General features: G+C 34.8%; 1 protein-coding gene across 3 annotated transcripts in view; it reads right to left on the reverse strand.

Annotated features, from left to right (window-relative positions):
* dachs (unconventional myosin-IXb-like dachs) overlaps window positions 1–10,905 on the reverse strand; it is a 323,656-nt gene that overhangs the window by 300,340 nt on the left and 12,411 nt on the right. The gene's annotated exons all lie outside the window — the stretch shown is intronic.

Consider the following 10,905-nt stretch of genomic DNA (forward strand, 5'->3'; position numbering starts at 1 on the left):
TTAGATCTCTCATCCATTGTGGAGAATAGCGAAATGAGGAAATAGAGAATGTAGAAAATTATAGATGAAATTGGCATATTTGAATGTTACTGAGTTTAGGAGAAAAGATCTTTTTAGATAAGTTCGGACGATAGTTCTACGCAGCAGGCAACAGTGGACTGGCAAAGAGGAATTGGATGGGTTCTTCTAGATCTAGTGAGAAATCTGGCTTTATATTCCCTTTGTTTGTAAGCCAGTTTGTAACTCTAGGATTTCCTAAAGAATATGAAAAGGTCACCCATGAGCAAGAAGTCTCACGTGACAAGATTAGGTAGTGTCGTAGTTTTAGCCCTTATCCTTTTAGGAAATCTTTGAGAGTACTATCAAGATTTAGGCAGTATTTGGAAATATAGTGAACTTCTCTATGACTGCGTTAGATCGATCCACTTTTCATGGGTTAACATGTGTAGAAAAAATCCTTATTTTTTTTCCTTATCCTTAAAAAGGGAGCCTCCTTTGACTCCCTTCCACTGACGTACGTAAAGTGTAAAATATGTGGCCTGCGATTAGGGAAATTGGCCCATTGTGTTTTTTAGAAAGTTTCCTCTTGTGGCAGACAATATTTCGAAATCTTCTTCAGTTTTTAAGTGATTTTCTGTTGGCTGCTTCTGACAATCGAGAATTCCACGCCAAACTCCATTCTGCGTCACATAATGGCACCAATCAACGCCATATAATAAGAAAATACTTTGCAACTCCGTAATTCTAAGCTACAGTTATTCATGAAACTTGGTGAGAATTACACGCCCAAAATGGCAAACTGGAGTCATTAAAATTATTGAAAGTTTATATTACTAAAGAGTACATATTTAAATTAACCTTCAGGTATATGTAGAGCTATTCCGATTTCATTATTATCAAGTATGCTTCTTAAGATTTTGTTTCTTCACTCGGGATCGAACTACAGTTTGGATTTTCCATTTTTGGCCTAGATTTTAGTCAAATTTGACACAACAACTATAAATTAAAGATTTAATGCTACTTGATGATTGTTTTTATCTTCATTTTTATAAAAACATTTTCGCAAACACCCTTTAAACAGGTTCACACTAGTTTAAATAAGAATGAGGAAATGTAAAACACACCAAAAAAAGAAGAAGTTTTCCTGCTAATTCCAGAAGAATACATCTTGTTATAAAACTTAAAAGAAACAAAGTAAGAAAAATCGATTGCCAACATATGTTTTTGTTATCGATTTAAATTTTAAATAGATATAATGAATCATGCATATGTGCGGTTTTTATTGAACAGAAGAAAGGTACTTTTGCAGAATGGATGAAAGAAATATAATCCGGATTGCATTAACTGTTGATAGAGAGAGCCAGAGTCTTGTGGCAATTGGACAAAGAGGGAAGTCCTCCTACTGTAGTGGAATTGGTGTTGTTATTGTGGCAACATTACTATTTACAACTATAGTTAATACTGTCTTTGTTATCTAGCCTGGTTTACTCTTCACAGTGTAGCTTTTTATATCTGTATAAATAAAGATATGTCTGTTATGTCTGTTTTATATGTCAGAGGGGAGCCAAATACATCACATTCCCCTTTATGTCGTGAATACATAAAAACCTATTGCTTTATCTAATCCCGCTTCTGCTATTCTCATTACCATCTCTTCAAGTTAAATCCGTAAATATAATCCGTAAGAGACAAAAGATTTTAGTTTAAAACTATTAAACTCCTCTTTATACTAATTCGGATTGTGGTAAGTACAGACTGAGACTCACATGAGCTCCTGTAACTAGGCAGAATTCGAACAGAACAACAAGTATCTAGAACAGTATCTAGAATGGAATTCCTGCACTTTCAGTAAGATTCTCATCTCATACAATCTAAAGAAACAGCATAAGGGATCCCTTAAACCCTCGAAAAACAATTTAAGATACTGTATCTAAACTCGTCACAACCCCTAGTTATAAGATGGAAAACCAAATGAAAGAATAATTCTCCACCTATTTTAGAAAACTCCGCTCAACAATGTGGCTGAAGTAGACCAAGAAATCCAACTGGCCTAACCAGAGAGATAAGACTAGGGTCCTGGAGCCCCAGGCTTCACAGGTGTACTATGTTATTCTCGCAGGAGAAACCTATCCCTTAAGCAGGAAGCAGCCGTTTTTCCTACATCCGTTTTTGCCTTATCAACTCCACTTTGTGGTACAACCACATTCAAGGGGCTAATTCTAAAACTGTTTTTTCGAACTTACAAAGCCAGATAGTTTTAGACAAAGGCAATGTAAAAAATTCGACACCAAGATAAGGAGGAACTATTCCCTCCTACATCAAAGTAAAAAAGAAAAACTACGATACGGAAAAGTAAGATGCCCTGTAAAGAAAAATCAAACAAAGGAAAATGCAATAAAATTAAAACGGAAGTCAATAAAAAAAATATTACTGTTTCACTAAACTAACTAAGTACATACACATCATGTAAATAGACTTTATTAGTGTGTTATAGTTGTAAAAACTAGGTTTACATGTAAAATAGCAGCTTGTCTAGTGGGCAACTACTAATAAAATACACTGTTCTAGCTTCTGCGCCTACTATGTTTTACAATTGTAAATTATTACACCTCATACTCGTTTACTACTTTTACCAAAACAAGAGCAAAGATAATCAAATACATTGAATTAGAAATTAAGAAAGCTTTTATCTTGTTTTGAAAAAAAACTATAAAAAGAAAGCCTCGATGGTATTTTGTTTCTTAAATTTCATTTGAATTAACGGTAAATAGAAAGAGATGATTCTCTTAAATAGTTTGTTTAAATAGTGAGCAATCTATTTACAAGAGGGGGCGTTTCATCTATTATTGTTACAATCTTTTGTGTAAACTCTAAGAGTAGATACTGAGATCAAGTTAGAATAGAATACACTATTATAGTTATTTAAAGTGACATTAGTGAACTAATCGTGACCTGTTATATCCATAGTAACACCCTAATAGTGGACTCTCCTCCTAGGTAATTACTATTTACCTAGGAGTTGTTTACTGGCGTTTCTATAAACGTTTACAAACTTGCAATTAACCATTAATTAAACAGCCTGATATCAACTGATTGGCAAAGAGCAAACATCTTTTATCTAATTAAATTAAAAATTGAAATTCAATTTAAATGGATACCAGAATCCCTTCAAATAGTTTTTCCTGAAAAACTATTTCCAATAAGTAAAAAATACTCGTAGTATGCATTGAATTCCAGGACGTTTAAACGAAATCATAGAATCCGCTTTCGAGAGAAAACCAGATTCATTTTTAAATTATAAATTAGTTAAATAGTAGAAATTTCTTACAATGTCGGAGATCTGAGAAATTTAGTACATTTAAGGAGCATTGAAAATGTAGTTTAAAAATGATAGGCTTAAGAAACTCTCGAAGTGCTGGAGGTGGTACGGAATTGGAAAATAAAATGTTGATAAGGGTGAAACAAATTGTTAATTCAAAAATTCTTTGAAGCTTTTCAAATGAGGTTTCAAAACATTTATCCCATCAAAATACAAAACACAACTCAGAGAACGAAACACAGTTGAAGAACCCAAATTTTGCTGAAAGGGACCAGTCTTGTTTGATGTAGTATCCCACAGTCTGTTAGATTAGATTAGATTTTTGGCTTCATTAATTTTTTGTTTTGTATTTTATTTCAATTATGATCAGTTATGATCACCTTCTCCAGGCTACCATTTTCTTGGACCAATTCTTTATTTATTAAGAAAAAGGGCGAACAGTCCTACTGACTGGAAGAAATACATGGGCCGGAGAATGTATCTAGCTCCCACTGACACCGCGAACTACAGAACGTCAAAAGACCCAGTTAGCCTTACACTAGCAAAAGATGTGCAGCTGTAATCTCTTTAAACGCCTGGACGAAATCTATGATGACCAAAACCAGACATAGGTCTTCTACAGCTGCTTATATACCTTTCAATCCTGTTCATGTAGATCTCCTGCTAACATTTTCTCAGGCACCCAACACTTTCTCCTGTGTTTGGTCGGAGGTATGATGATAAATCCAGTACTTCCAGTCTGAAGTTGACACATATGTTCGTTATTATAAGGTGAAAAGAAGAGAATTATCTTGTTGAGAACGTCATCCAGTCAAAGTAAACGGGCGGCTATCTCTAACTCTGACTTCCTAATCAATCACCGAGAAGTCACTCATTTCTTTTTCTTTTTAGGTGCCCTGCCAACTTGATAGTGCCTGCTTTACGCTCGCTTATCATACGATTAACTTCTTCAGTTAACTCATTAAGTTTTCCACCATTTTCATGGCGTTCTTCAACCTGATTCAACCCAAACATTTCTCTAAATATTAGGAGCCCACGCCTTAAGGAGAAACGAACAAAGCTAGAGATTTTAAACTCCCAATCTAACAGCACGAACAATCACACAATACACATACGAGATCTTCTGCAATGATGGTTGTTGCCATGGGTAACGAATTGGGTTCCAGCTGACCATCACAAACACACTCAAGACACAAACGTATGCACCACAACAAAACCACGTGTATTTACCCACCCATACTCACGCAGGGGAATTGATGATCCTTTTTTCTCTGCAGATCTGCTAGCTACTTGTTACTTCTTGTTGCAGTGTGCATATTCTTCTTTCGTTTAAAGATATTATTTCACCAGAACTTTCATTCGATTTTTAAATATTCTCAATAAACTATGACAGATTGACAGATTGACTGATTGAGATGGGCTGTGAGAGTGTGAGAAAGAGAAGAGCATTAAAAAAATATGAAAAATCGCGTAATCCAAATAGTTTTTATGATAATTACATAATTAATATGATTTAATATTTTCTCATAATTAATTAAAAATAACGCATCAATTAATCTATTTTATTATGTGAATATACAATCTAAATTAGTGTTGTTTTTAAACACATTATGTTAATAATACAACTTTTTTATTAGTCATAAAAATAATAATTACCCTACTTGGCTTAGTAATTAGACTTTTTTGATTACATGAAATAAACCTTAATTGGTCGACAAATTAATGTTATTTATGTTTGTTGGAGTGAAGTAACTTGATAGATAATCTATATTTAATCTATTAATAGTTAATCTATGTTTACTTATACATATATTTACTTACGGACTTTGGTTTTGCAGTTAATTTTATGTTTTTGATAATTTTTAATTTTTTTTGTAAATTGTTAACTCTTGGGCTTTACCTTGAGAGAAGACTTACATGGAACCCTCATACTCGACTTATGAGAACAGTACTCAACAGACGCTTCCGACAACTGAAAAGACTACTCGACAACAGATCAAAACTCACACTAGACAACAAAAGACTTGTATGTATATGTAAGTATATTAAAGCCAGTCTGGGCTTATGGCATCGAACTGTGTGGGGTTCAACCAAACGCTCAAATCTGCAAAGGATCCAGGAGTCCTTGCAGTCTAAAATTCTTCGCTCTATAGTAATAGCTCTTTTCTACGTCACCAATCAAACCATTCACACAGACTTGAACATTCCTTTCGTCACACAAGTTGCTGAAAACATTCATCTTAACATTCAAACACATTACAATCCACTTGTACAACATCTCCTCTCTGATGAAGAGAGTCAGTAGGATCTTAACATCCAAACACATCACAATCCACTGGTACAACATCTATCTTCCAGAACATTTCCAGACAACACTTCCAGTTAGTCTTAAAAGTCAGTGGCCTCGCGATCTCCTCTCTGATGAAGAGAGTCAGTAGAATTTAGAATGTTTAGAATGTACGAGGGTCGTTTGAAAAGTCCGTGCAAAAATAAAAACTACTTAATTTTTGGGGGTAAACCTTTTTTATTTTTCAACATAGTCTCCTTTTAGGCTTATACACTTCGTCCAACGCTGCTCTAGTTTGTTGATTCCTTCCGAATAATAGGATTTGTCCAAGTCTGAAAAATAGCCATTCGTTTCTGCAATCACCTCCTCGTTTGAATAAAATCTTTTTCCCGCCAGCCATTTCTTCATAGTGGGGAACAAATAGTAGTCCGAGGGAACCAAGTCTGGAGAATAGGGGGATGTGAAACGAGTTGGAACCCTATTTCCATTAATTTTGCGACCACAACTGCTGAGGTGTGAGCTGGTGCGTTGTCGTGATGGAAAAGGACTTTTTTGTGGGCCAATCGTGGGCGTTTTTCTTGCAACTCGGTTTTCAAACGGTCCAATAACGATGAATAATATGCACCTGTAATAGTTTTACCCTTTTCCAGATAGTCGATGAGGATTATTCCTTGCGAAACCCAACAGACAATCTTTCCGGCCGAAGGAACGGTCTTCGCCTTTTTTGGCGCAGATTCCCCCTTGGTAACCCATTGTTTAGATTGTTCTTTGGTCTCAGGAGTGTAGTGATGTATCCATGTTTCATCCACAGTGACGAAACGACGCTTAAAGTCCTGCGGATTCTTCTGTAACAGCTGCAAACCGTCCTTGCAACACTTCACACGATTTCGTTTTTGGTCAAGCGTGAGCAATCGCGGCACCCATCTTGCGGATAGCTTTGTCATGTCCAAATGTTGATGCAAAATATTATGTACCCGTTCATTCGAGATGCCCACAGCACTAGCAATCTCACGCACCTTCACTCTTCTGTCATCCATCAGCATATCATGGATTTTATCAATGATTTCTGGAGTAGTAACCTCAACAGGGCATCCAGAACGTTCAGCGTCACTTGGGCCCATATGGCCACTCCGAAAATTTTGAAACCACTTATAAACTGTTCTAATCGAAGGTGCAGAGTCACCATAATGTTTATCAAGCTTCTCTTTAGTCTCCTGAGGCGTTTTGCCTTTCATAAAGTAGTGTTTAATCAACATACGAAATTCTTTTTCGTCCATTTTTTGAAAATCACTTGACTTCCTCGATTCAAACGAATGCGAAACACAAAGAAATAGACCGATCTGGCTGAAACTTGGTGTGTGTTCTTCCAAGAGATGCTACTAACTAAACATAACCTCGATACGCGCCAGTAGTGCTATCTCTCTGACTTTGCACGGACTTTTCAAACGACCCTCGTATATTGGAGTGTTACCGCTGGGTAACTTCTCCATTCTGATATGTGTGAATGTTGCTTTTTTGTTACCCTTGTTGCTTATAACGCAAAATGCGTTGATTGTAACTAAATAAATGATTTTTTTAAAAAATTGTTAATTAAACATTTTTTTTAATGAGTAATGAGATAATCTACAATATCGACAATCTAAACGGTATCTATAATTTTGTTATGAACAGTGTTCAAATGAGAGCCGTTGCTCAATATTTTGTGCTTTCAGAAATGGCACTTTTTTTTACCTAAAAATGCTTTCCGTATGTTTCTTGAGCTTCTTTTTTTTTTGACAAAATAAGCACCGTCAAGCTGTAGCACCTTTTAGCTATCTAATTTCTATAGCCTTTGAAGCTATAGCTGTTTGCAAAGAGATCTAAGTTATTCTAAGCTCAATCCCCACTGTTTGGATTACGGAAATACGAATCTAACTGGAATCATAAAGATAATATTTCTATCCCAAGAAGAGATATCCTCTTTACAAGCGTTGACCGAATTCCTAAATCGCTGTATACGAGAAGAATTGTTATCAGCGTTGCAGATAATACAAACTCAGCGAACAAACACGGCAAACAAGTAATTAAAATCAAGTTTCTATATGTGGCTGATAATTGGCTAATTTTGATGCAGTTAGTATACTTGTATGGAGGTCTATTCCTTCTTGCCTGGGTTTTCTTATTCTTCTTCTTTTTAAACCAACTTTGAAATAAAAGAAATTCTAATGTTAATTTTACGGATACTTCCGTGTATTTATTTATTGTTATTATTCTATTTCATATTTATATTTTCTATATTCAGCTCCGTTAGTGTTCCATTCTTCTGCAATTCCTGTATTAAATTCGTCTGCTATCAGCTGCACATCAGGTGACTTGATTTTACATTTCATGTACTTTTCCTAACAATAGTTTAGCGCACAATTTCATCACAGTATGCTCATGAAATATCTTCAAAATATGAATCATCACTTCCTGTTCTTCTTCTTTGAGGTTCGTCAAGCAAGCGTTGCGTTGAGAAAGCGCAACTGTGGCGAATTTAAACTTCATTGAAGCATTACGACCGCCTTAGAAAGATGTGCGCAAAATGCCTTAACTAGCACAGCCATTTATCATTAGAAAAAAAAAAAGAAAAGGTAAATATACTACGATTCTTAAATTGGAAAACCATGTTTTTTTCTTTGCAAATCTTCTTTTTTAAAAAAATAAGATAAAATAAAAAAAAATAACCATTAAATTGGATACTGTTCTCTTTAGGTAACAGCATCTGTTCGCGTAAATATTTTCTTTAATTAGATGAAGAACAAGTAGAATATAGCATTCAGTCACATCCCCAGCTTCTTGCAAAGTTAATTAAGTTCAGTTCAAGTCCTTGGAAAAAAAAAACAAAACACAATGTACACGTCACAAGATTGTTTACAGCTGATCAGATAGCATTCAGGACTATTTGAATCGTTTTATAACTGTGTATTATATTACGTAATGATATAAAATATTATTGGTGTTCAGCATTGATTGTTTTGTTTTAAAGTGATTTTCGTATTTCTTTTTTTACTGTTGGAAGAACAAACTTTCTTATTATTTGACTCGAAATCAATCACCTTGAAGCGTCGCATTTTTTTATTCTTCTCGAAAATAGCTCAACAAATATTTCTTCAAAATCCTGTATGTTGACCTGGTACAGTCGAGCCCATAAAGGACACTCTCACTAGCGGCCACCTCCATTTACGGACAGTTTTTGGATTTTCCCGTTTTACCCCTATCACACTTTCTATATAAAAGAACCTCCGCCTAAGGCTGGAAACATAGAGGAACGGCGAGCCAAGCGGCGATGTTAGCTGCTTCAGATCAAAGAGAGCGACTAGCAGCGAGCAAAGATTCGCATGCCCATAGTGACGAGTTTAGTCGCGTTCTCCTTTTGACAAAACAAGATGGAGGAACTATTTTTTATATGAAAATTCTTCGTTGTAACTTTGGTATTTGCAGCAGCTTAGTAGTAGGAGCTGCAGTGTACATGACATAAATAAGTCTAGAAATGAACTTGGTGAATTTCATCACTTGTACCAACAACTTCGGGAGCATCCTGGCAAGTTTCATGCGTATTTTCGAATGTCTTATCAACATTTGATTACATACTAGCCCAGTGTAACCCCATTAATCAAAATCAAATTTTATTGTTTTTGAATAATACAACTCACAACAAAAGTTAGGCACAATATAGAAAAATTAACTAAATACAAATCTGTGTAACCCCATTAATCCTAGCAGTTACTTTAAGGTTAGAAAAGAATAAATAAAAACAAAATAGAAATAAATGCAGATAAAAAGAAATTAGTCAATTAAAAAAAAACAATAATTTTATTAAATCACTACTCCATGATTTGTCGTAAATTAATGTTGTTCATCTGAAAAACTGGAGTAGTACGACGCTACAGAAGAAGGATTGGAGAATTCGCTCTGATCAGAAGTAGTAGGACGTGAAAATGTAATTTAATTTTGCCTAGTATTTAGAAGTTAGCATTAAGGGATTGAGAACCAAATTAAATGTAGCAAAAATTACCTGAATTCTCCATTAACTACTAATTGTTAATTAATTTAAACTATTAATTATTAAAAACTATTGTAGCTTCACAAATACTATGGCCCCACAGAGGTTTCTTTAAACAAACTAAACCAATAATGTATCAATATCCATAACCTTTGAAAAATAACCTTTACAAATTGAGCGCGATGAGAGCGAAGAAATCAAACATGTCATAACGCTTCGCTCTACTCTCTAGAGATAGCGTTGCTCTATCTTCGCTTTGCTCGCCACGATGCGCGGTCCCATATGTTTACTTGTGTTTGATATCGCCGCTTTGCTCTTCGCTATCATCGCCGCTTTGCTCGCCGCTCCACTATGTTCCCAGCCTAATGGACACTCTACATAGCGACCGCAGACATTGATTTTGGGGAACGGATTATATGTTTCACCTCCCACCAACAACCACCTTATTCTTAAAAGTTCGTTTGACGCGGTGATAAAAAGTATAATCCCCTCTCAAGTTTTTGTTTTTTTCTGGTTTTTCCTAAAGTTTCCTATATAAGCTCCATACATCTTGTACCATTTCAATCATTTTTCAATATTACTTTGGACGTACAATACTATTTTTTTTCCGATATGTCTCTCAAACGAAAGTGGTTAACTCTAGAAGAGAAAATATATGTGTTGGAAGATTTTGCTAAAACCAAATCGAGTCCATCGTCAACTTGCCGGAAGGTTTGTTCTATTTTTCTAATAATAGATGATAGTATGATGATAATTTTACCATAAATTATTATTGTTATGAATAAATGTGATGATTATTATAAAAATTATTAATTAAGTCAATAATATGTAGTTTTTTTGATAAATTTTTTGGATAATTAAGAAACATTTGATGCACATCATATAGCTAAATAATTATGCAATTATGTACGTTTTTAAATCTATTAATAATAAACAATTTTTAAATAGATGTTTGGGGAAAAAAACCCATATTTTTTCATTATGAAACTTGCCTACCTCCTTCTAACGACCACCTCCAAATAGCGGCCACTTTGCTTTCCCCCGCCAGTGTTCGTTATTAAGAGCTTCGTCTGTACCTATACAAAACATAATTTTTTTTCTTATGGGGTTGCTGAAAAATTTGCACTGTTGCGTTATCTGCGATTCTACTTTGCTGGCATCCAAATTTTGTAGAAAATATGGCCACTTGATTGTGAATATACAGGTTAAGTTTTTAGTCCATTTCACAATAAGTTGTCAACTTTCATCTTTGATGCTTGTTCTTTCTCTTCTAAT

This window comes from Rhodnius prolixus, unplaced genomic scaffold (genome assembly GCF_049639745.1).
Source record: "Rhodnius prolixus isolate KJV_2025 unplaced genomic scaffold, Rpr scaffold_1, whole genome shotgun sequence".
NCBI classification, from domain to species: Eukaryota; Metazoa; Arthropoda; class Insecta; order Hemiptera; family Reduviidae; genus Rhodnius; species Rhodnius prolixus.